General features: G+C 44.4%; 1 pseudogene across 1 annotated transcript; it reads left to right on the forward strand.

Moving 5' to 3' along the window:
- The first annotated feature begins 3,276 nt into the window (after positions 1-3,276).
- On the forward strand, positions 3,277-27,780 carry LOC124020628 (annotated as a pseudogene). The gene is made up of 16 exons (XR_006836109.1): positions 3,277-3,436; positions 8,156-8,274; positions 9,413-9,548; positions 11,662-11,851; positions 15,884-16,190; positions 16,818-17,065; positions 17,324-17,441; positions 19,329-19,449; positions 21,189-21,295; positions 21,422-21,481; positions 22,538-22,730; positions 23,200-23,326; positions 24,316-24,411; positions 24,676-24,839; positions 24,916-24,996; positions 26,010-27,780. The product of XR_006836109.1 is annotated as a glycogen [starch] synthase, muscle-like (transcript).
- The last annotated feature ends 7 nt before the right edge of the window (positions 27,781-27,787 follow it).

A 27,787-nucleotide genomic window follows, 5' to 3' on the forward strand; every position in this document is an offset into this window, starting at 1 on the left:
AAGACATATAAAACACTTATATTGTATCTCTATGAGCCTAACCCAATAGATTAAAATATCTTTATTCCAATTATTATATTGTTAACAAGCAATGTGGTTCACTGTAATGTATTTATCGTTACGGGTTACTAAAGGGTTGTGTGTGTGTGTGTGTGCGTGCATCACGCACCGCAATAATCTGGGGGGGGGGCACAAAGTATGTGAAGATGGCTGGGGAGGTGGTGCGGAGAGCACCTCAAACAGCTTTTTCCTGCAATCTACAGCCAAAATCATCATTCTTCATTCTGTGTAAACGGATATCTCAAATGTTCTGCGTACCCCTTCAGCTGTCTGTCTCCTCCTGACTGGTGGTTCTTTTTGTAAACAAACTAAATATTCTTCTCTGCATCTCTGATCAAATCTGGGTAAAAGAGTTCAAGGAATTTGAGTCTTATTCGATACATTTAGCTATTACTTGATTTTCTAAACCAACCTTGCCTACTCTAACTTGATTGATATCCCGAAATGTCTTCTTGGTTGCTGCTTTTAGCAACGCTAGCATTTAAACAATTGCATTGCTTGGAATTAGCTTGCAAAAAAACTGAATAATCTGCCAGAAGCTAAAAGTTTAAGAAAATTACATTTCAACTTATTTTGTTGATTGTCTGTAGGCTTGTTCTTTATGCAGGGGAGATTTGAGAGAGAAAAAACATCTAATCAAATCTAATTTTATTATTCACATTCACCGAATACAACAGGTGTAGTAGACCTTACAGTGAAATGCTTACGAGCCCCTAACCAACAATGCAGTTTTAAAAAATGCAGATAAGAAATTAAAGTAACAAGTAATTAAAGAGCAACAGTAAAACAACAATAGTGAGACTATATACAGGGGGGGTACCGGTACAGAGTCAACGTGCGGGGGAACCAATTAGTTGAGGTAATATGTACATGTAGGTAGAGTTATTTAAGTAAATATGCATAGATGACAACAGAGAGTAGGAGCCGTGTGAAAGAGGATGGGGGATTGAGGCTATGCAAATAGTCTGGGTAGCCATTTGATTAGATGTTCAGGAGTCTTATGGCTTGGGGTTAGAAGCTGTTAAGAAGGTTCTAACCTCTAAGCTTCTTGGACCTAGACTTGGCGCTTCAATACCACTTGCCATGTGGTAGCAAAGTAAACAGTCAATGACTAGGATGGCTGGAGTCTTGACAATTTTTAGGGCCTTCCTCTGACACCGCCTGGTATAGAGGTCCTGGGTGGCAGGAAGCTTGGCCCCAGTGATGTACTGGGCCGTTCGCACTAGCCTCTGTAGTGCCTTGCGGTCGGAGGCCGAGCAGTTGCCATACCAGGCAGTGATGCAACCAGTAAGGATGGTGCAGCTGTAAAACCTTTTGAGGATCTGAGGACCCATGCCAAATCTTTTCAGTCTCTTGAGGGGGATTAGGTTTTGTCGTGTCCTCTTCATGACTGTCTTGGTGTGCTTGGACCATGTTAGTTTGTTGGTGATGTGGACACCAAAGAACTTGAAGCTCTCAACCTGCTCCACTGCAGCCCTGTCAATGAGAATGGGGGTGTGATCGGTCATCTTTTTCCTGTAGTCCACAATCATCTCCTTTGTCTTGATAACGTTGAGGGAGAGGTTGTTGTCCTGGCACCACATGGTCAGGTCTTTGACCTCTTCCCTATAGGCTGTCTCGTCGTTGTCGGTGATCAATCTAACCACTGGTGTGTCACCGACAAACTTAATGATGGTGTTGGAGTCGTGATTGGCCATACAGTAATGAGTGAACAGTGAGTACAGGAGGGGACTGAGCACGCAGCCCTGAGGGGCCCCCGTGTTGAGGATCAGTGTGGCAGATGTGTTGTTACCTACCCTTACCACCTGGGGGCGGCCCGTCAGGAAGTCCAGGATCCAGTTGCAGAAGGAGGTGTTTAGTCCCAGAGTTCTTAGTTTATTGATGAGCTTTGAGGGCACTATGGTGTTGAATGCTGAGCTGTAGTCAATGAATAGCATTCTCACATAGGTGCTCCTTTTGTCCAGGTGGAAAAGGGCAGTGTAGAGTGCAATAGAGATTGCATCAGTGGAACTTATAATTAAACAGACTTTCCAAACGTGGGTCTGTTGTAGACCCATGCAGTTCCTCAGCGAAGTCAGTTCCTTTCGGATTTCCTAATTTCAAAATAAAAGTCCCCCACAAGTTCTGACTTTTTTGTTGTTGCAGGTATGGTGCACCTGCAGAACTTTAATTATGACGCAAGGTAAGCAGAGAGGAAGTGGGTATACAACAGACAGACATTTGAAAAGTCTGTTTAATTTATGTTCTATTTTTTTTAAATCTCAATTTCCCCACTGCATTAGGACTGACCCTACATAGTAAATTGAAATTGAACTTCTGGCTTTGCAAGCTAATTCCTAACAAGGCTAGTATGTAAATACTACAGTTGCTAAAAGCATCTAGCTTCTTGGAGGTTGGGAGATTGGGAACCCATCTGGGCTAGCTAAAGCCAACTTTATAGAATTGCTAGTTGGCTAGTAGTATTTTCTTTTTTTTACCTGCAAATCTGAGGGGGCACATGCCCCATGTGGGCAATGACATGTGTGTGTGTGTGTGTGTGTGTGTGTGTGTGTGTGTGTGTGTGTGTGTGTGTGTGTGTGTGTGTGTGTGTGTGTGTGTGTGTGTGTGTGTGTGTGTGTGTGTGTGTGTGTGTGTGTGTGTGGAGAGAGAGAGAGAGAGAGAGAGAGAGAGAGAGAGAGAGAGAGAGAGAGAGAGAGAGAGAGAGAGAGAGAGAGAGAGAGAGAGAGAGAGAGAGAGAGAGAGAGAGAGAGAGAGAGAGAGAGAGAGAGAGAGAGAGACATGCAAGTCGAAAAACTATAAGTTCGGTAAGGTTTCACAGCATATAAGAACTGAGAGCGGGGCTTGCTGCATGGTCAAATGTCATTCTGTAGTCACGTTGTCGGTTGTACTTTCCGCTATAGTCCAATCTGACACTCAACGAACATTATAAATAACTTGCTTGCCCTTTTCTCTCCTCTTTGAAAAATAAAAAAAGACAGACCAGTTGCTCACGTTGCTCACGATTCCCTCTCCTTCGATTGACAACAAAGTCCACCAACCACAGTACGTGTTAGTGAACTCGACCCATTTCCCATGGGCGGGGCCTGTACCCCATAGAAATCAAGGGGTCAAGAACGCCATCTCATGAATAATGTGAAAGGAGGAGGTACTTTAGCCGATACAACCCCGCCCCCTTACGTGCAGTAATCCGCACACAGACGTTATTAGATGTTGTCCATCAACAAGACATACTGTGCATTAAACCAATGTGGATCTCCAGCATTCGCCTGAGGTTTCCGCCCCCTCTGCTATCTCAAGTTGTTTTGTTGATTGATTGAAACAGATGCTAACGTTGCCGTAGCTTGCTTTACCGAACTTGGTACGACACCGGTTTAGGGTAAGTAACCTTCACCACTTCAGTGGGGTTGATGATAATTCCATGTTTTCTGGAACGTATAGCCTATGAGGACGTGTATTATTGCCGAGGTTAGGAGAGCGTCGTCTGCATCGCGATGTGTTTGCTGTCATAGTCGCACTGTGTTCTGGCTGGGCAAGCAGTCTTTCCTGATACAGTGTGTCGTCGCAATGTAACGGATGACAGTAAACACGTTACATTGTTATCATTATTAGTAACAAAGCGGTGTTTCATATGTCTAAATGATAGTGTGTTGTTCGCTGCTGGAGTGTCTGTGTTGGAGGTGTGACTGAGCGGTACGAGCGAAGTGGAGGCCTCGGACAGTACTAGTAGCCATCAACCTGTTCCCAGGCAGCCCTACAGTCTTCTTTAGGATGTATAATGAACTACATTCATAGTCAGGAAGAGAAAGTAGCCTCAGACAGTACTAGTAGCCATCAACCTGTTCCCAGGCAGCCCTACAGGCTTCTTTAGGATGTATAATGGACTACATTCATAGTCAGGAAGAGAAAGTAGCCTCAGACAGTACTAGTAGCCATCAACCTGTTCCCAGGCAGCCCTATAGGCTTCTTTAGGATGTATAATGGACTACATTCATAGTCAGGAAGAGAAAGTAGCCTCAGACAGTACTAGTAGCCATCAACCTGTTCCCAGGCAGCCCTACAGGCTTCTTTAGGATGTATAATGGACTACATTCATAGTCAGGAAGAGAGGTCCTTCTGTAGCTCAGTTGGTAGAGCATGGCGCTTGTAACACCAGGGTAGTGGGTTCGATTCCCGGGACCACCTATACGTAGAATGTATGCACACTAAGTCGCTCTGGATAAGAGCGTCTGCTAAATGACTTAAATGTAATGTAAATGTAAGTCGCTTTGGATAAAAGCGTCTGCTAAATGGCATATATTATTATTATTATTATTATATTATTATATTATTATATTAGAGAAAGTAGCCTCAGACAGTACTAGTAGCCATCAACCTGTTCCCAGGCAGCCCTACAGGCTTCTTTAGGATGTATAATGGACTTCATTCATAGTCAGGAAGAGAAAGTAGCCTCAGACAGTACTAGTAGCCATCAACCTGTTCCCAGGCAGCCCTACAGGCTTCTTTAGGATGTATAATGGACTTCATTCATAGTCAGGAAGAGAAAGTAGCCTCAGACAGTACTAGTAGCCATCAACCTGTTCCCAGGCAGCCCTACAGGCTTCTTTAGGATGTATAATGGACTACATTCATAGTCAGGAAGAGAAAGTAGCCTCAGACAGTACTAGTAGCCATCAACCTGTTCCCAGGCAGCCCTACAGGCTTCTTTAGGATGTATAATGGACTTCATTCATAGTCAGGAAGAGAAAGTAGCCTCAGACATGGTCAGTGTGACAGACTATCATGTATGATATATATTACCCGGCCCTGGCTGAGTGGGTCTCATCTAATAATAATAATAATAATATATATGCCATTTAGCAGACGCTTTTATCCAAAGCGACTTATCTGTCTTCTACAGCTCTATCATTCATCGTGTGTGTGTGTGTGTGTGTGTGTGTGTGTGTGTGTGTGTGTGTGTGTGTGTGTGTGTGTGTGTGTGTGTGTGTGTGTGTGTGTGTGTGTGTGTGTGTGTGTGTGTAAAAAAGGGGGAGAACATTCTCTCGATCATCACAAGTGTGTTACACTACAGTATTATGACCTGCTCTATATGACATGTCTCTACATTTCCAACAACAGTCTGAAACCATGGGAGTTGGTTTTGCCCGAGCCACAGCATGCCAACAGTCAACCAGCCTTGGGTTGCTGCAACTAGTGTCGTAAATCACCCTGCAATATTTCATCATGGTGCTGTGTGTCACCAGCATCGTTTGTTGTCCAAGCTATTTCACAAAAGCTGAGGGGTGTGTGTCACATTCAGTATTTTTATGGCATGACAGGATTGTCTGGTCAGAACATGTCACTAAAATAGTGTAGTAACTTCCTGGTCCTAGTCTCTACTCAGAGCCCCCCCTGCACCTCTCTCATCCTCTCCCTCCCTCCATCTCTTCTACCTTACCCCTCTCTTCCTCGGCCTCTTCCTCCCTCCACCTCTTCTACCTTCCCTCTCTTCCTCGTCCTCTCCCTCCACCTCTTCTACCTTACCCCTCTCTTCCTCATCCTCTTCCTCCCTCCACCTCTTCTACCTTCCCTCTCTTCCTCGGCCTCTCCCTCCCTCCACCTCTTCTACCTTCCCTCTCTTCCTCGGCCTCTCCCTCCCTCCACCTCTTCTACCTTACCCCTCTCTTCCTCGTCCTCTTCCTCCCTCCACCTCTTCTACCTTACCCCTCTCTTCCTCGTCCTCTTCCTCCCTCCACCTCTTCTACCTTCCCTCTCTTCCTCGGCCTCTCCCTCCCTCCACCTCTTCTACCTTCCCTCTCTTCCTCGGCCTCTCCCTCCCTCCACCTCTTCTACCTTACCCCTCTCTTCCTCGTCCTCTTCCTCCCTCCACCTCTTCTACCTTCCCTCTCTTCCTCGGCCTCTCCCTCCCTCCACCTCTTCTACCTTCCCTCTCTTCCTTGGCCTCTCCCTCCCTCCACCTCTTCTACCTTCCCTCTCTTCCTCATCCTCTCCCTCCCCCCACCTCTTCTACCTTCCCCTTCTCTTCCTCATCCTCTCCCTCCCTTCACCTCTTCTACCTTCCCCCTCTTGTCTTCCACTACTTTACATTACAGTTGATGACTGTACTTCCACAAATATTTCACTCTCTCACACACACACAGATCAGTCACGCACTCACACACGCACCACACAAATCACAGGTGTGTGTGTACTGTGTGTGTGATATATATATATATATCCCCCCGCCACATAGACTAAAAAGATAGGAACACAGTAACAACAGCGAATAAATTCTCTCTCTCTCACACACACACAGATCACACTCACGCACTCACACACGCACCACACAAATCACATTCTCTCTCTCACACACCCATATGCACACACACTGCATACTGTCTCTCTCATTCTCACACACACTCCTAGAACCCCATAAGACACAGAGGAGCTAGTTGGAACAGCCTCTTCTCATTGGCTTTTTAAAGACTGAAGGTGTGTTCCAGTCTGGCAGTTCTTTGGGCTGTGAAGGAGATTGCCAAACACTCAGCTGCCCAGCTGCTCTCCAACCGATATCCTGGTCTCAACAAATCTTATTTGAACATAAACCAACTCTCCCATTCTGACGTCATTTTTATCCAGCCTTCTCAGTTTGCAAAGTAGACCAGTGACTCAGTCAATCAAATGTATTTAATAAATCCCTTTTGACATCAGCAACTGACACAAATACTTCTACAGATACCCAGACTAAAATCCCAAAGAGCAAGCAATGTGGAAAAAGTCCCACGAGAGAGAGGTGTGTGTGTGTACTGCTTGTGTGTGATATATATATCCCCCGCCACATAGACTATAGCAGCATAGATAGGAACACAGTAACAACTGTAGCAGTGATGAATAAATACATGTCCATTGGGGTGGAGGCAGAGGAAAGACTGTCTAGTGGGGGGGACCATGGGGGGGACCATAGTGGGGACGGACCATAGGAGGGGGGACCATTGGGGGGGACCATAGGGAGAGCAGCAGACTAAATGACCATTGAGGGGGTGGAGGCAGAGTAAAGACTGTCGGGGGTGGGGGTGGGGGGGACCATAGGGAGAGCAGCAGACTAAATTACCATTGAGGGGTGGAGGCAGAGGAAAGACTGTTGGGGGGGGGGGACCATAGGGAGAGCAGCAGACTAAATTACCATTGGGGGGGGCAAGTGAAATAAAATATAAATAATCATTTTTGACTGACGTATTTTTAGACCACGACGTCCCAGTTCTCTCTAAGCTGAGTGTACTGAGGTAGTTGTAACCATCCACTCTCTCAATGGTCTTAGCAATCTGGGCGCCAGGTAGCCTAGTGGTTAGAGACATGTGGTTAGAGACATGTGGTTAGAGACATGTGGTTAGAGACATGTGGTTAGAGACATGTGGTCTGGTTGTTTATGGGTGGTTGTTTGGGGGTAAAGAACATGGTGATGACTCATGATGTCTTTTTACGTCTAGAAAGTTCCTCATGTACCACTGACCAAATACTGTGGTATATGGGCCTACAGCATCATTGATGTCATTTGATCAAGTTTTCAGATTTGGATACAGTACTGTGTACACACGCGCACGCACGCACGCACGACCTGGGTTGTGAGTTGAGTCCGTCATGTCATACAGTGTTTTCATATTAACTCTTCCTTTCCATTTTGGGGCAGCAAACATTGACATTTCCTTTTGCATCTTTCTCTCATCACTGCATTATACTCTTTGTCATAGGAGACAATGTAAACAAGCTGTGTATAGCTTCTTTTTTTTGGACCTTTATTTAACTAGGCAAGTCAGTTAAGAACAAATTCTTATTTTCAATGACTGCCTAGGATCAGTGGGTTAACTGCCTGTTCAGAACGACAGATTTGTACCGTGTCAGCTCGGGGGTTTGAACTTGCAACCTTCCGGTTACTAGTCCAACGCTCTAACCACGAGGCTATGATGCTTTAAAATAGTGTATATTCAACCAGCAGATATTAAAGGCTGTCCGACAGCGGTACGCTAATGATAAGAATAAGAAATTACTTTATTGTTCATTTACAAAAAACAATGTGTGTGTCTCATGACATGTCTAAACCATGTGTGTTGTTCTTTCCCAGCATGCCTCTGGCTCGCAGCCTGTCCATCACCTCCCTGTCGGGGTTGGAGGAGTGGGATGAGGAGTTTGACTTGGAGGACGCTGTCCTCTTCGAGATCGCATGGGAGGTGGCCAACAAAGGTATCACTGTGTGTAATGACAGTATATTAGTAATAACTCTTGGTTCTGTGTGTAACGACAGTATATTAGTAATAACTCTTGGTTCTGTGTGTAATAATAACTCCTGGTTCTGTGTGTAATGGCAGTATATTAGTAATAACTTTTGGTTCTGTGTGTAACGACAGTATATTAGTAATAACTCTTGGTTCTGTGTGTAATAATAACTCCTGGTTCTGTGTGTAATAATAACTCCTGGTTCTGTGTGTAATGGCAGTATATTAGTAATAACTCTTGGTTCTGTGTGTAACGACAGTATATTAGTAATAACTCTTGGTTCTGTGTGTAATGATAACTCCTGGTTCTGTGTGTAATGGCAGTATATTAGTAATAACTCTTGGTTCTGTGTGTAACGACAGTATATTAGTAATAACTCTTGGTTCTGTGTGTAATAATAACTCCTGGTTCTGTGTGTAATGGCAGTATATTAGTAATAACTCTTGGTTCTGTGTGTAATGATAACTCTTGGTTCTGTGTGTAATGATAACTCTTGGTTCTGTGTGTAATAATAACTCCTGGTTCTGTGTGTAATGGCAGTATATTAGTAATAACTCTTGGTTCTGTAGTACTAACCTGGTTCTGTGTAATAATAACTCCTGGTTCTGTGTGTAATGACAGTATATTAGTAATAACTCTTGGTTCTGTGTGTATTATAATAACTCTTGGTTCTGTGTGTAATAACAGTATATTAGTAATAACTCCTGGTTCTGTGTGTAACGACAGTATATTAGTAATAACTCTTGGTTCTGTGTGTAATGATAACTCTTGGTTCTGTGTGTAATGATAACTCTTGGTTCTTAGTAATGATAACTCTTGGTTCTGTGTGTAATGATAACTCCTGGTTCTGTGTGTAATAACTCTTGGTTCTGTGTGTAATAATAACTCTTGGTTCTGTGTGTAATGACAGTATATTAGTAATAACTCTTGGTTCTGTGTTCTGTGTATATTAGTAATAACTCCTGGTTCTGTGTAACGACAGTATATTAGTAATAACTCTTGGTTCTGTGTGTAACGACAGTATATTAGTAATTAGTAATAACTCTTGGTTCTGTCTGTAACGACAGTATATTAGTAATAACTCTTGGTCCGTGCCTCTGTGCAGTTGGTGGGATTTACACAGTGATCCAGACCAAAGCCCGTCTGACGGCAGAGGAATGGGGAGAAAACTACTTCCTGGTTGGTCCGTGCGTGGAGGTAACGTCCGTACCCAGGTGGAGCTGATTGAGCCCACCAACCCTGCCCTTAAGAGAGAATAGACAAGATGAATTCCAGTGGATGTAAGGTACAGAGACCCACACAGAGACCCACACAGAGACCCCACAGAGACCCACACAGAGACCCCACAGAGACCCACACAGAGACCCACACAGAGACCCACAAGATGAGACCCACACAGAGACCCACACAGATGTACAGAGACCCCACAGAGACCCACACAGAGACCCACACAGAGACCCACACAGAGACCCACACAGAGACCCACACAGAGACCCACACAGAGACCCACACAGAGACCCACACCAGTTTGCTGGCACTGTTAAAGTACTTAAAGGGGAAATCTGCAGTTGCTTCATCCATTTTTGATTCTTTAAGAATATAACCTATTTAAATGCCTCATGAGCTTAGTTTAACTGTCGTAACCCACCACAACTCAAAATATAAGCTTGATTTACTCCAATGTTTGTAAACATAAACAAACACCATTTAAATCAAACATGGTTTAAACTATCAGTGTGATATCGTGGATGGTCAGTCCTTGCGTCTATAGCTCTACCTGAGTTTGAGAGTGGTTACATTTCCCCAGCCGCACCCCTCAGCTTTTTACCAAACTGCAGATTGTCGCTTTAAATGAGCTACATGTAACATTAGCACCAAATGCAACAAAGGAGCATAAATCCATGAGACTAAAATGTGCTTTTTAGAACCCAGTGTGAAGTTACTAATTAGAATTCGTACCTCAACTAGCCTGTGTGTGCAGCTTCCTGAATTACCACTGGTTCTCGATCGTGACGTTGACAACAACAGGAAAAAACATTAGCAATACATAACTTATTCACGTCCTTCAATTGAAGTGTTTTGGGGATTATGGATGAGGTTAAAAGCAGTATTATTCCATTTTAGGCATTTCTAAGCAGTGTCCTTCAGTTTTTAAAAAGGTTACTTTGATCAGTTACTGGTCCATCATGACACACACACACAGTCGTTTAACTAACCTCAGCCTTGCCTCAGAAGCCCCTGTGCACCCCAAGACCCCACCGAACACTGATCCATGGCATTGGCCTTTCCCCAGGACACACACACACACAGTCTTGTTTAACTAACCTTGTGGGGACACACGTCTGTTCCACTCAAAATCATATTTTCCCTTACCCTAGATCCTAACACTAAACTAAATTCTAACCCGAGCACTAATTCTAACCTTAACCCTAAACCGCCTAGAAATAGTATTTGACCTTGTGGGGCCTAACAAAATGTCCCCAGTTGGTCAAAAATACATTTGTTTACTTCTGGTCCCCACAAGTATAGTTGAACACGTCCACACACACACACACACACACACACATACACTCACACACATACACACTCACACTCACACTCACACACACACACAGTGTCCCTCCTTCTCTCTATTTATTTCACTCTATCCTTCACTCTGTCCCTGTCGTTCTAATCTCTGGTATTTCTGTTAAAAGGTTAAAGGCTGTATCAGTGTCACACACACTGCTGTCTATTTCTGGTAGGCAGTCTGTAGCGTGTGTGTAGTGTGCATGTGTAGTTCATATGTGTAAGTGTGTGTGCCATACTGAGTCACTCCTTGGCATTCCAGGTGTGCATTGTCATAGCAGTGCAGTGCACCATGGGAAAGCCCTGTGTAGTGAGGTCAGATCATTTGATTGGAAGAGAGCGATACTGTGCTCTAATCATTCTCACTTCAGGACTGGAAGTTGTGGAACATATGTGTAAATCATTGTGTAAGCTCCCAGTTCTTTATGGTATAAACAACAGGAAATGGTCTTTTAATTCTCTGTACTGGGCCACGACAAATAAACATATACATGTCAAACACTCTATGTCCAGACTGTGACCACATTGACAATATGCTAGTTGTGTTGCGACCCTGTGGCTAACAGCACCTGCCTGGCTAGCAAGCTACTTTAAAAACACTGACCCCAGTCGCTCTCTCTCTCTCTCTGTCTCTCTGTCTCTCTGTCTCTCTCTCTCTCTCTCTCTCTCCCCCTCACCCCCTCTCTCTCACCCCTCTCTCTGTCTCTCTCTCCCCCTCTCTCTCTCTCTCTGTCTCTCTGTCTCTCTGTCTCTCTCCCTCCCCCCCCCTATCTCTCTTCATCCCAGGTGTACTTTGGTCGTTGGCTGATTGAGGGCAGTCCATACGTGGTGCTGATAGATGTGGCGTTCACTGCCTGGAACCTGGATAAGTGGAAAAGAGTTGTGGGACAACTTCTCTATCGGGGTGCCCTGGTTCGACCGCGAGGCCAACGACGCCGTCCTCTTTGGCTTCTTGACCGCCTGGTTACTGGGAGAGGTGGGTTGCTGTCAGGGATAATGGGTTACTAGGAGAGGTGGGTTGCTGTCAGGGATAATGGGTTACTAGGAGAGGTGGGTTGCTGTCAGGGATAATGGGTTACTAGGAGAGGTGGGTTGCTGTCAGTGAGGATCAGGGATAATGGGTTACTGGGAGAGATGGGTTGCTGTCAGGGATAATGGGTTACTGGGAGAGATGGGTTGCTGTCAGGGATAATGAGTTACTGGGAGAGGTGGGTTGCTGCCAGGGATAATGGGTTACTGGGAGAGTTGGGTTGCTGTCAGGGATAATGGGTTACTGGGAGAGATGGGTTGCTGTCAGGGATAATGGGTTACTGGGAGAGTTGGGTTGCTGTCAGGGATAATGGGTTACTGGGAGAGATGGGTTGCTGTCAGGGATAATGGGTTACTGGGAGAGTTGGGTTGCTGTCAGGGATAATGGGTTACTGGGAGAGATGGTTTGCTGTCAGGGATAATGGGTTACTGGGAGTGGTGGGTTGCTGTCAGGGATAATGGGTTACTGGGAGAGGTGGGTTGCTGTTAGGGATAATGGGTTACTGGGAGAGGTGGGTTGCTGTCAGGGATAATGGGTTACTGGGAGAGGTGGGTTGCTGTCAGGGAGGGTCAGGGATAATGGGTTACTGGGAGAGGTGGGTTGCTGCCAAGGATAATGGGTTACTAGGAGAGGTGGGTTGCTGTCAGGGAGGATCAGGGATAATGGGTTACTGGGAGAGGTGGGTTGCTGTCAGGGATAATGGGTTACTGGGAGAGGTGGGTTGCTGCCAGGGAGGGTCAGGGATAATGGGTTACTGGGAGAGGTGGGTTGCTGCCAGGGATAATGGGTTACTGGGAGAGGTGGGTTGCTGTCAGGGATAATGGGTTACTGGGAGAGGTGGGTTTCTGTCAGGGATAATGGGTTACTGGGAGAGGTGGGTTGCTGTCAGGGATAATGGGTTACTAGGAGAGGTGGGTTGCTGCCAGGGAGGGTCAGGGATAATGGGTTACTGGGAGAGGTGGGTTGCTGTCAGGGAGGGTCAGGGATAATGGGTTGAATGGGGATAAAGGGGGCGTGGCCTACACACTGCTCACTGTTATCACAGGGAAGTAGGTGGTTCTAGCCCAGTGGTCACCAACCTTTTCTGAGTCAAGATCACTTTCGCAGTCAAAAAGCAAGCTGAGATCTACTGCTCAGATTTATGTTTTACATTAACCTCACACAAATAGTTTTGTAGGAATGAGGTTTGGGCAGTAGGCCTTATACATTATCACAGGATACTGGCTATATGATTGGCCTGCCAATATTGTTAATCAGACCATATTATACTTCAAAACTCGAGCTTTGATAACAAAATAGATCAGTTGGTTTAGCAGTTGTGAGTCACTGTGGAGCATGAATTTAAATAATTGTCTTATTTCACTGGACTGATGGTACCTGCAGCTGATGGTCAACGAGGTGAAATCACCACGTCAGTGATCTTCAGGTCGAAAAGTTGGAGCTCTAGAAAGATGCCCGAGTTTCCGACTTGGAATTCTGAGTTAGATGACCGTTGTAAAGATTTTTCCCAACCACCTCTCATGATCCCTGCTTTCTCCTTCCTTTCCTCCGGTGAGACTGACCAGAGAGAGAGGGGACACCATCTTCCACCTGATGGTGAAACTCTGTCGCATCGCATCTGCCTCATAAACAAATTCATGATGTTCCTATGACCAGAGAAAGTGAAGTATTCCTTAATATTAAAATGGACAGGACGAGCCGCTAATAATAATAAAAGGCAGGGCTGTTGATACTTGGTTACTCGTTCATTACAGCTGCAGCCCGAGCAGAAGTACGGAGATGTGCGTTTTCTAATAGTGACAGAGCTGAATAGAAACTTAAACACTCATAAAAACAGCAGCTCTTTGCTGTATTCGTTGAGAGTCTCGGTTGTCATGGTTTTAAGTGATTAAATCTACGTAGACTAGTAGCCTATTAAACTTGGCGCTGGCCAGGGTCATGGAAGCTCTGTAGCCACGGTGATTTAAGCTTTCCGATTGGGCAGCGCAGTAGGTGCACTCGATTTAGTCACCGGGTATGCAGAGTTTGTTTCATGGGAACACTTTGCTTACCCGGTGCGCAGGACTTTTGAATCAAGTGCACCTACCAGCAACAGCTCAACACGATCTAAAAAAGGAGCGCAATACTTTATCGTTCGTTGGTTTTTCTACAGAAGTATTTCATTGACTAGGAATGTTTTGAAGATTGCCATCGACCGGTTGGCGATCACTGTTCTAGCCAGATTAATAATGGCTTGTGTCAGTTCAAGGTTGCAATTCATTAGTAACAGTATTCCAGTATAAGGTTGGCCCATTATATTAACCCCACATTGTCTTCCTCCAGTATGCTGGCCCATTATATTAACCCCACATTGTCTTCCTCCAGTATGCTGGCCCATTATATTAACCCCACATTGTCTTCCTCCAGTATGCTGGCCCATTATATTAACCCCACATTGTCTTCCTCCAGTATGCTTGCCCATTATATTAACCCCACATTGTCTTCCTCCAGTATGCTGTCTTCCTCCAGTATGCCCATTATATTAACCCACATTGTCTTCCTCCAGTATGCTGGCCCATTATATTAACCCCACATTGTCTTCCTCCAGTATGCTGGCCCATTATATTAACCCCACATTGCCCATTATATTCTTCCTCCAGTATGCTGGCCCATTATATTAACCCCACATTGTCTTCCTCCAGTATGCTGGCCCATTATATTAACCCCACATTGTCTTCCTCCAGTATGCTGGCCCATTATATTAACCCCACATTGTCTTCCTCCAGTATGCTGGCCCATTATATTAACCCACATTGTCTTCCTCCAGAATGCTGGCCCATTATATTAACCCCACATTGCTCCAGGCTGGCCCATTATATTAACCCCACATTGTCTTCCTCCAGTATGCTGCACCATTATATTAAGCCATTGTCTTCCCCAGTATGCTGGCCCATATTAACCCCACATTGAGTGGCTGGCATTATATTAACCCCCATTGTCTTCCTCCAGTATGCTGGCCCATTATATTAACAACATTGTCTTCCTCCAGTATGCTGGCCCATTATATTAACCATTGTCTTTCCACCACCCACATTGCCACAGTATGCTGGGACCATTATATTAACCCCACATTGTCTTCCTCCAGTATGCTGGACCATTATATTAACCCCACATTGTCTTCCTCCAGTATGCTGGACCATTATATTAACCCCACATTGTCTTGTGTTATGCTGGCCCATTATATTAACCCCACATTGTCTTCCTCCAGTATGCTGGCCCATTATATTAACCCCACATTGTCTTCCTCCAGTATGCTGGACCATTATATTAACCCCACATTGTCTTCCTCCAGTATGTTCTGATTATGCTCATTGTCTTCCTCCAGTATGCATCTTCACACATTGTCTTCCTCACAGGTAACTGACCCACAGTCTTCCTGAATGCTGGCCCATTATATTCATTCTCCAGGCTTGTTTGTAGGTCAGCCCATTTTGTCTATCACCCTATGCCCGTGGCTAGTATCATGTGAGTGTATTTCCCATGTGGTGATCCTAAATCATGTTTACGTTGTTCTGATTGCTCTGTCTTTGTGCATCTTCACCATCATTACAGGTAACCCTAGTCCCCTACTTAGTATTCACTAAATCAGTGTAGTCCCCTACTTAGTATTCACTAGTGTAGATCTGAAAGGGAACTGTTACCAGATGATACCATGCTGATGCTTCTAGAGTTGGTGGAGAACTGTTACCAGACTGATACCAATGCTGATGCTTCTAGAGTTAGTGGAGAACTGTTACCAGACTGATACCAATCTGATGCTTCTAGAGTTAGTGGAGAACTGTTACCAGACTGATGATACCAAGCTGATGCTTCTAGAGTTAGTGGAGAACTGTTACCAGACTGATGATACCAAGCTGATGCTTCTAGAGTTAGTGGAGAACAGACTTATGATACCCAGCTGATGCTTCTGGAGAACTGTTACCAATCTGATGCTTCTAGAGTTAGTGGAGAACTGTTACCAGACTGATGATACCAAGCTGATGCTTCTAGAGTTAGTGGAGAACTGTTACCAGACTGATGATACCAAGCTGATGCTTCTAGAGTTAGTGGAGAACTGTTACCAGACTGATGATACCAAGCTGATGCTTCTAGAGTTAGTGGAGAACTGTTACCAGACTGATGATACCAAGCTGATGCTTCTAGAGTTAGTGGAGAACTGTTACCAGACTGATGATACCAATCTGATGCTTCTAGAGTTAGTGGAGAACTGTTACCAGACTGATGATACCAATCTGATGCTTCTAGAGTTAGTGGAGAACTGTTACCAGACTGATGATACCAAGCTGATGCTTCCAGACTGAGTTATGTGAGAGAGAACTGTTACCAGACTGATGATACCAAGCTGATGCTTCTAGAGTTAGTGGAGAACTGTTACCAGACTGATGATACCAATCTGATGCTTCTAGAGTTAGTGGAGAACTGTTACCAGACTGATGATACCAATCTGATGCTGTTACCAGACTGAAGATAGAGTTAGTGGAGAACTGTTACCAGACTGAAGATACCAAGCTGATGCTTCTAGAGTTAGTGGAGAACTGTTACCAGACTGATGATACCAATCTGATGCTTCTAGAGTTAGTGGAGAACTGTTACCAGACTGATGATAACAATGTGATCCTTCCACAGTTATGCAAGTGTGTGGAAGGTGGGGCGGGCAGGACCTTAGCATTTTTAGCATGTTGGTTTTTAGCATCTAGTCTGTCCTGTTGCATCGACCCTGGGTTGCTCCACTAAAACAGTGAAACACTTATTTGATGTGCTATTTACTTGACCCACAACTGCTGAATGTTGTGGGTCAGTGTCTCCCAGCCTCTTCACCACAGTCACTACTCTAGATCAGATAGGCTTTGTTTTATGATCAAAAATAATTGAGAATACTTTTTTTTTCATGTTATTTATTCAATAAACTTTACCTCATAGTAGGTAATAGCTTGGTGAGTGGAATTGAGGATTTGGAATTGTCCTCTCTGTCTCAGTTCAACGTGGATAAGGAGGCGGGGGATAGACAGATCTACCATCGGTATTGTCTGGAGAGGACAGCGGCACGCTGCGCTCATGTCTTCACCACCGTCTCTCAGATCACAGCCGTTGAGGCAGAGCACCTGCTCAAGAGGAAACCAGGTGTGTGTGTGTGTGTGTGCGCATGTCTGTCACAGGAATTCCTCTCAAGTCTCTCTGTTTTTTTAACCTTTTAACCTCTTTGTTTGTTCTTAGTTGACTGTCTGGCTAACCTCTCCTGTTATCTCTACCTCTCCTCTCTCCTGTTATCTCTACCTCTCCTCTCTCCTGTTATCTCTACCTTTCCTCTCTTTTGTTCTCTCTCCCTTTCCTGTTCTCTCTCTCTCTCCCTCTCTCTCCTTCTCCCCCACCACCCCACAGACATAATCACCCCTAACGGGCTGAACGTGAAGAAGTTCTCTGCCATGCATGAGTTCCAGAACCTGCACGCCCAGAGCAAGAACCGTATCCAGGAGTTCATCAGAGGTCACTTCTATGGGTCAGTGGGGTCACCACCCAAACACAAATATACTATATATACATACTGCTGACTCAATGGGCACAGATGTCATTTCGATGTCTATTTTTGATTGTCATTATGTTGAGTTGTCAACTAATGTGAATTCAATGTGATTTCAACAAAACATGATCACCATCACATTGGATTTAGGTTCAAAGTTGGGTGGAAAAAAGAAAAGAAATTCCCTCATGTTTATTTTTTTGTTGATTCAACATTATCACATTTGTTTTGTTTAAATGATGTGGAAACAATGTTAATTTAACCAGTTTTTGCCCAGTGATGGGAGTGTTACCTATCATATTAATAGACAACCATAGAAACAGGCTGTTGCTTGAACCTTATTGACACTATCATTTTCAGGGTTTGATACTGTGGCCAAAACAGTGCAACACATGTTTTGGTCGCAAGGGTGCAAGTTGCATATCTTTTTATATCATGATTTATTCAAACAGTAATGTGCAATTGACCAAAAATAAATAAAGTTTCTGAAGAGGCAACATCGTCACGTTAAAGCCCCTGTCTGTGTGTGTCAGGACTTGACATACAGGGGAGGTTTAGAACCCCTCCATCTGTGGCCCTCTGGCCAGTGGAAAACATATTTTAATAATGCTATTTTTAATCTAGGCTATATATAAAAATTGAATTGATTCCCAAAGCTTTTCGTTCGTTATGTCGGTTATTTATCACTCGCGCTGCACACGGCCTATAGATGATCTGATGCGCAGAAAGAACGCGCAGCTCTGAAACAGCTGGTTGTTGTGTTGAGGAAAGCAGTAGGAAAGATGTTACAAGTTATATCTAGCAGTAAATGCTAAGGCCAGAATGGGTATGCAACCCAGGTAAAACGTTCTTGTTTGAATATTGGCGATGCACAAAATCGGTCATCATGGAATAGCCTACCTTGAAAATCGGTCATCATGGAATAGCCTACCTTGAAAATCGGTCATCATGGAATAGCCTACCTTGAAAATCGGTCATCATGGAATAGCCTACCTTGAAAATCGGTCATCATGGAATAGCCTACCTTGAAAATCGGTCATCATGGAATAGCCTACCTTGAAAATCGGACATCATGGAATAGCCTACCTTGAAAATCGGACATCATGGAATAGCCTACCTTGAAAATCGGTCATCATGGAATAGCCTACCTTGAAAATCGGTCATCATGGAATAGCCTACCTTGAAAATCGGTCATCATGGAATAGCCTACCTTGAAAATCAGTCATCATGGAATAGCCTACCTTGAAAATCAGTCATCATGGAATAGCCTACCTTGAAAATCAGTCATCATGGAATAGCCTACCTTGAAAATCAGTCATCATGGAATAGCCTACCTTGAAAATCAGTCATCATGGAATAGCCTACCTTGAAAATCAGTCATCATGGAATAGCCTACCTTGAAAATCAGACATTTCTTCTGGACTATTTGGTTGTTGATGTCATTGGTTATGGGAGCCGATTTACAACTTCTACTGCTCCAATAGAATTATTACGTGATTTAATTGCCAAAATATAGTTTGTGGTATTTTTCTTTAGTTTGCTAAGATTCTCAATCTCGTTATCTAATTCTACAAACCCCTTCATTTTAATGCTTTAAATCTTGATTCTGGAGAACACATGAACAAATTAATGATGTGGTTGGATGTGGGTTGGGGTCCGTTCCATTTCAATTCAGGAAATGACCTGAATTCCAATATCAATTCTCATAGAGAAGCATTGAGGACAAATGGAATGTCGGTTTACTTTTGGAATTGACTGAATTGAAATGAAATTGACCCCAACCCTGGTCTGGACATGTGGTCAGGTGATGTCAGGATTGCATCATTGGGTCTCATCTTGAATGGTTGTTGTTGTCCCACCCGCCAGGCACCTGGACTTCAACCTGGACAAGTGTCTGTTCCTGTTCATCGCTGGGAGGTATGAGTTCAGCAACAAAGGAGCTGATATCTTCTTGGAGGCTTTGGCCAGACTCAACTATCTACTGAGAGTAAGCTGTGTGTATGTGCGTGTGTCTGGCACTGTGTGTGTGTGTCTGGCACTGTGTGTGTGTGTCTGGCACTGTGTGTGTGTGTCTGGCACTGTGTGTGTGTGTCTGGCACTGTGTGTGTGTGTCTGGCACTGTGTGCGTGTGTCTGGCACTGTGTGCGTGTGTCTGGCACTGTGTGCGTGTGTCTGGCACTGTGTGCGTGTGTCTGGCACTGTGTGCGTGTGTACGTACACGTGTATCAGAAAATGTGTGTGCATTCGGAAAGTATTCAGACCCCTCAACCTTTTCCACATTTTGTTAGGTTACTGCCTTGTTGGAAAAAAATCTATCTACACACAATACCCCATAATGACATCACAATACCCCATAATGACATCACAATACCCCATAATGACAAAGCAAAAACAGGTTTTTAGACATTTTTGCAAATGTATTACAACAACAACAAAATATTATCTCAAATTGACACAAGTCTTCAGACCCTTTACTCAGTACTTTTATGAAGCACCTTTGCAGCGATTACAGCCTAGAATCTTCTTGGGTGTGACGCTACAAGCTTGGCACACTTGTATTTGGGGAGTTTCTCCCATTCTTCTCTGGAGATCCTCTCAAACTCTTGTCAGGTTGGATGGGGAGCGTTGCTGCACAGCTATTTTCAGGTCTCTCCAGAGACGTTCGATTGGGTTCAAGTCCGGGCTCTGCCTGGGCCACTCAAGGACATTCCGAGACTTGTCCCGACGCCACTCCTGCGTTGTCTTGGCTGTGTGTTTAGGGTCGTTGTCCTGTTGGAAGTTTAATCTTTGTCCCAGTCTGACGTCCTGAGTGCTCTGGAGCAGGTTTTCATCAAGGATCTCTCTTTACTTTGCTCCATTCATCTTTCCCTCGTTCCTGACTAGTTTCCCAGTCTCTGCCCCTGATAAACATAATAATAATATATGCCATTTAGCAGACGCTTTTATCCAAAGCGACTTACAGTCATGTGTGCATACATTCTACGTATGAGTGGTCCCGGGGATCGAACCCACTACCCTGGCGTTACAAGCGCCATGCTCTACCAACTGAGCTACAGAAGGACCACAACATCCCCACAGCAGGATGCTGCCACCACCATGCTTCACTGTAGGGATGGTGGCAGGTTTCCTCCAGACGTGACACTTCGCATTCAGGCCAAAGAGTTCAATCTTGGTTTCATCAGACCAGAGAATCCTGTCTCAGAGCTCTACAAACAATTCCTTTGACCTCATGGCTTGGTTTTTGCTCTGACATGCACTGTAAACTGTGGGTCCTTCTATAGACGGGTGTGTGCCTTTCCAAATCAGGTCCAATCAATTGAATTTACCACATGTGGACTTCAAGTTGAAGAAACATCTCAAGGATGATCAATAGAAACAGGATGCACCTGAGCTCAATTTTGAGTCTCATAGAAAAGGGTCTGAATACTTATGTAAATAAGGTATTTCTGTTTAATCTCAAAGTATTTTTTAAATATTTTTTTTTATAGATTTGCAAACATTTCTAAAAACCTGTTTTTCACTTTGTCATTGGGTTATTGTGTTAAAAAAAATCAATTTTAGAATAAGGCTGTAATGTAAAAAGTCAAGGGATCTGAATACTTTCTGAATGCACTGTGTGTCTGTGTGAATGTACATATCCATTGTCTACCTGTCTGTCGGTTAGTTAGATGTATTCAAGAATCTTGCAGGTATTTACTCCCTCCCTGCCTCCTCTCTCTCCCCCAGGTCAACCACAGCGATGTGACTGTCGTTGCGTTCTTCATCATGCCTGCGCGGACCAACAACTTCAACGTGGAGACGCTGAAAGGCCAAGCAGTCAGGAAGCAGCTCTGGTAATGACAACACCACCACGGCTGTTTCCTGCCACAGAGGGAGACACTTGCATGTGAGAAAATAATAAAACGTATGTATTTCTAGTGACTAATAACTTTACTTTGTTTTTGACATCCTCATGGCAGGGATACCGCTCAAACAGTGAAGGAACGCTTCGGAAAGAAACTCTATGAATCACTGCTGGTGTAAGTGGACCTCTATGAATCCCCATTTGTGCTGTTGAACTACCAGTACAACAACTGTATGAACCCATATGAATCACTGTCTTGTAAACTCATTTGAATCACTGTCCTGTAAACCCATATGAATCACTGTCCTGTAAACCCATATGAATCACTGCCCTGTAAACCCATCAAATGTATTTATATAGCCAAATTTATATAGCCCTTCTTACATCAGCTGATATCTCAAAGTGCTGTACAGAAACCCAGCCTAAAACCCCAAATAGCAAGCAATGCAGGTGTAGAAGCACATTGGCTAGGAAAACCTCCCTAGAAAGGCAGGAACCAAGGAAGAAACCTAGAGAGGAACCAGGCTGAGGGGTGGCCAGTCCTCTTCTGGCTGTGCCGGGTGGAGATTATAACAGAACATGGGCAAGATGTTCAAATGTTCATAAATGACCAGCATGGTCAAATAATAATCACAGTAGTTGTCGAGGGTGCAGCAAGTCAGCACCTCAGGAGTAAATGTCAGTTGGCTTTTCATAGCCGATCATTGAGAGTATCTCTACTGCTCCTGCTGTCTCTGGAGAGTTGAACAGGTCAGGGTTCTATAGCCGTAGGCAGAACAGTTGAAACTGGAGCAGCAGCATGCCCAGGTGGACTGGGGACAGCAGGGAGTGAATCACTGTCCTGTAAACACATATGAATCACTGTCCTGTAAACACATATGAATCACTGTCCTGTAAACACATATGAATCACTGTCCTGTAAACACATATGAATCACTGTCCTGTAAACCCATATGAATCACTGTCCTGTAAACACATATGAATCACTGTCCTGTAAACCCATATGAATCACTGTCCTGTAAACACGTATGAATCACTGTCCTGTAAACCATTATTACTGGAAGAGAGCTTATAGACGACAGTTTGTATGAGTTACTTTGTTAGTTAATGAGAAGGGAAGCCCACAAACATTTGATTCACGCTTATGTGTCTGCCTCTTGGCCTTCATCAGAGCTTTTGTGCTGGTTTGTATTTTACAAACTTAGTAAAATCTACCTTTGTGCTGGATTAGTGGGCAGTTGCCGGACGTGTCCAAAATGCTGAGTAAGGACGACTTCACCATGATGAAACGTGCCATCTTTGCCACCCAGAGGCAGTGCCAGCCTCCCATCTGTACCCACAACATGCTGGAGGACAGCAACGACCCCATCCTCTCTTGCATTCGCCGCATCGGCTTGTTCAACAGCTCTGCCGACCGCGTCAAGGTAGATTGATTGATTTAAGTAATTAGATAATTAAAAGTATTAGGCAGCTCCAGCCGGAGGCTATGTAACGTTGTCTATGTCAACAATCCTCCAGGATAAAAACACGAAGGCCAGAGGCTCATTGCCATTGTCCTTATTTGCTAGTGAGATGTGGGCTATACTGACACTTTACAAATACATAACCGTCACACTGCTCTGCTCTGGTCCCTCCTGTCACACAAATGTCATTCCTATAACACTATCCTGCTACTGATGCACAGGCCAGTCTGGGCTAGAAACCATTACTCAGCCCGCTGCGGAGCTGGGGGTCAAATGGGTCCAACTGCTTCAAAATAATTCCTCTCTTCTTCTGCACTGATTGGAAGACTTGTAAAACTGGTGTAAATAATATGGTGGAAGTGCATCTCTTTCATCTGGTCAACTCTGTCCTCATCCCCTGCTTCATTTGTGTTTCCCATCATCCTTTTAGGTGATCTTCCACCCAGAGTTCCTGTCCTCCACCTCTCCCCTCCTGCCGATGGATTATGAAGAGTTTGTAAGAGGCTGCCATCTTGGAGTGTTCCCCTCTTACTATGAACCATGGGGATATACACCAGGTAGACTCTTATAGATACTATGAACCACCAGGTAGACTCTTATAGACACTATGAACCACCAGGTAGACTCTTATAGATACTATGAACCACCAGGTAGACTCTTATAGACACTATGAACCACCAGGTAGACTCTTATAGATACTATGAACCACCAGGTAGACTCTTATAGATACTATGAACCACCAGGTAGACTCTTATAGATACTATGAACCACCATGTAGACTCTTATAGACACTATGAACCACCAGGTAGACTCTTATAGATACTATGAACCACCAGGTAGACTCTTATAGATACTATGAACCACCAGGTAGACTCTTATAGATACTATGAACCACCAGGTAGACTCTTATAGACATCCTATGAACTATGAACCACCAGGTAGACTCTTATAGACACTATGAACCACCAGATAGACACTATGAACCACCAGATAGACACTATGAACCACCAGATAGATACTATGAACCACCAGGTAGACTCTTATAGATACTATGAACCACCAGGTAGACTCTTATAGATACTATGAACCACCAGGTAGACTCTTATAGATACTATGAACCACCAGGTAGACTCTTATAGATACTATGAACCACCAGGTAGACTCTTATAGATACTATGAACCACCAGGTAGACTCTTATAGATACTATGAACCACCAGGTAGACTCTTATAGATACTATGAACCACCAGGTAGACTCTTATAGATACTATGAACCACCAGGTAGACTCTAGATACCTAGACACTATGAACCACCAGGTAGACTCTTATAGACACTATGAACCACCAGGTAGACTCTTATAGACACTATGAACCACCAGGTAGACTCTTATAGATACTATGAACCACCAGGTAGACTCTTATAGATAGGTAGACTCTTATAGATACTATGAACCACCAGGTAGACTCTTACAGATAATATGTTGTCTTGTACATTGTCTGTATGGCATATACACGTATATTTATTTCAATCTCTCTCTCTCTCTCAGCTGAGTGTACAGTCATGGGGATCCCCTCAATCTCCACCAACCTCTCTGGGTTTGGCTGCTTCATGGAGGAACACATAGCTGATCCCTCAGCATACGGTGTGTTCAGAATGTGTCCAAGTCAAGGTTGTTAAGTGTCTTCCAAGGGGCTGATTAAACATTCTGCATTTAGAGAAGTAATGGTCCCAGTATAATATGTTGTTTAGATGAGCCTTTTATCCAAAGAGACAGTCATTCATGTTACGTTGTACGTATGGGGGGGTTCCAGTGGGAATTGAACCCACAACCTTTGGCATTACAAACGCTGCTCTCTACCAACTGATCTCCAGTAGATTTGACTAATGCTGTTGTCCTCTACCTCAGGAATCTACATCCTTGATCGACGGTACAGAGGGGTTGATGAGTCATGTAACCAGCTCACGTCGTACCTGTTCCAGTTCTGTCAGCAGAGCCGGCGCGCCAGGATCATCCAGCGGAACCGAACCGAGCGCCTGAGTGACCTTCTGGACTGGAGATACCTGGGCAGGGTGAGAACTTTCACCTTTACCAAGAGAAGAAATGTCAACCGTTCTACTAATAACTATCATCTCTCCTCTCTCTCAGTATTACATATCAGCTCGTCACATGGCCCTGGCTAAAGCCTTCCCAGATACCTACTTCTACCAACCTCATGACTCTGACACTGTAAGTCTGTCTGTCTGTCTGGAGAGGAGATGCTGTTTCCTCCTTTTGGGTAACAATTGGTACTTTTAATAATTCTACACCGTTGGAAACCACCTAGTACCTAATGGTGCCCGGGGGAGATAGGTAAAGCATTTGTTCTTTATTCACTCAGTAGGAATCTGCTGCAGTGTACCTTTGTAGTTGGACTCTTCTTGTTTTATAACAGGGGTGTCTTGTCAATTACCTGGAGGGCTGAGGGTTATAACAGGGGTGTTTACTCAATTACCTGGAGAGCTGAGGGTTATAACAGGGGTGTTTACTCAATTACCCGAGGGCTGAGGGTTATAACAGGGGTGTTTACTCAATTACCCGTAGGGCTGAGGGTTATAACAGGGGTGTTTACTCAATTACCCGGAGGGCTGAGGGTTATAACAGGGGTGTTTACTCAATTACCCGGAGGGCTGAGGGTTATAACAGGGGTTATACCTGGAGGGCTGAGGGTTATAACAGGGGTGTTTACTCAATTACCCGGAGGGCTGAGGGTTATAACAGGGGTGTTTACTCAATTACCTGGAAGGCTGAGTGTCTGCAAGTTTTCCTTCCTCCCTTGTACTTTATCAATTAAGGTCATATTAATTAACCACTCCCCTCACCTGGTTGTCTCTGTCCTCATTGGATACAATTTGAAAGGAACTAACAAAAGAAAGCAGACACGACCCTGACGGGATTGAGTTGACACCCCTGGTTTATTTCACATGTGAAATAAGATATAAATCTGGATTAGTAAATCTTATGAGAAAGTGTCAGATTCAACATACTGCTATGCTACTCTGGCTGTGTTTAGACAGGCAGCCCAATTCTGATCTTTTTTAACTAATTGGTATTTTGGCCAATCAGATCTGAAATACATCTGACGTGATTGGTCAAAAGATCAATTGGTGAATGACACATCAGAATGTGTCTGCCTGTCTAAACACAGCCATGGTGTGTTGTCTGTGTCTTACCCTCTAAAACCCACCAACCTTTCTTTTCAGGCCCAAGGTTTCCGTTACCCTAGACCAGCCTCTGTGCCCCCATCTCCGTCTCTGTCGCGCCACTCCTCCCCCCGCCAAAGCGAGGCAGAAGAAGATGATGACCGCTATGATGAAGATGCAGAGGCAGAGAAAGACCGCTTGAACATCCGCCAGCCCTTGACCCTGCCTAGTAAAAAGGGTCCCGCCTTGCCTTACACCCTGCCAGGTGCCAATGGAGAGAAGAACTGACTGTCTCACACACAAAACATACACAAACTGACATATGCTGATACTCACTACACACACGTTACAAACACGGCACTCTTATCTTGACCGTCTCCACTTCCATAATATAGATCTGACAACTCCTGAAGAGATGGGCTCTTTATAGTATGTTATTCATTCAGCAGCCGGAACGTCTTCCAAACCTACATGCAGCTCCACCTCTGTGGGCATCTGTACTGACATGGAGGAGGAGAGGGAAAGGATGTCTAGCTGGGTGATGTTTCCTTCAGTTAAAGAGCCCAGTTTGAGATAACAAAGTGGGGTAACTTGGAGTATATAGGATGGTTACCTCTGGTCATTAATCTAGGTTACCTCTGGTCATTAATCTAGGTTACCTCTGGTCATTAATCTAGGTTACCTCTGGTCATTAATCTAGGTTACCTCTGGTCCACAGGAGGCTGCTGAGGGAGGATCAGCTGGAATAATGGCTGAAACCATGTGTTTGATACCATTCCAGATATTCTGCTCCAGCCATTACCACGAGCCCGTCCTCCCCAATTAAGGTGCCACCAACCTCCTGTGCTCTGGTCCTTAATCTAGGAATTTATGAAATCCTTGCCAGTGTTGACTAACATGAGTTGTAACTGAGACTAAGAGAACCATATAACCAGTGGTATCATCAGGATAAAGAAACCAGGGCTAATTCGTCTTACTAACAAGGACAAAGGCATTGGCCCACTGTGTCATAGTCACACAACCAACCCAACAGCAGCACTTTTCCTGTTCAGACACTGAAGCAGTAACAGCAACCTGTTTAAACAGCAGCAGCACTTTTCCTGTCACACTGTAGCAGTAACAGCAACCCAACCAGCAGCAGCACTTCCCTGGGCTAGGAAACCAATAAGCAACACATTTAGAGCTGGGCCCATAGAGTTAGACTAGATAGATGTACTGCATATAGCCCGTTTTCTGCATGGACATTGCCATTGAGGGCCTCTAACACAGATACTAAGATGAGTCCTCTTTCTAACTCTATGGCTGAGCCTCAGAACGTCCTGCTGAAGAGCCTCCTGCTGAAACAGACTCCCATTTGTTCAGAGATTCAGACCTTCGTGTGGGCGTTGTCATAGTCTCTGGGCCTTGTACTGTATTAGAACCAGCATTACTGTGTGTAAAAACTGTCTGGGCCTTGTACTGTATTAGAACCGGCATTACTGTGTGTAAAACTGTTGATTGGTCACCTTTTAACCTTTCAGTCAGTGAGCCTGTGTTTGAGTGTTTTTCTTTGTGTTTGTGATGGAACACTGATTCTGCCTGCACTCTGAGGTTTAGGTCAATAGGTGGGGCTTCCGTCCTGAAAAGCTAGTGGTGTTTTTAGACAGCAGACTGTATTAGAGAGGAGCGAAGGGAAAAGGTCACAGGTTTGGGTGGATCCTATTCCCAGCGGTGCACAGCCAGAAACCAAGAGGAGTTGATCCAGATCCCACACTGCTGTGTCAGTTTGTTTGTTATAATCACACACCAGAGGAAGAGAAAATAAAGTCTATTCTATGTATTAATGATGAAACACAGGA

This window comes from Oncorhynchus gorbuscha, unplaced genomic scaffold (genome assembly GCF_021184085.1).
Source record: "Oncorhynchus gorbuscha isolate QuinsamMale2020 ecotype Even-year unplaced genomic scaffold, OgorEven_v1.0 Un_scaffold_867, whole genome shotgun sequence".
NCBI lineage: Eukaryota > Metazoa > Chordata > Actinopteri > Salmoniformes > Salmonidae > Oncorhynchus > Oncorhynchus gorbuscha.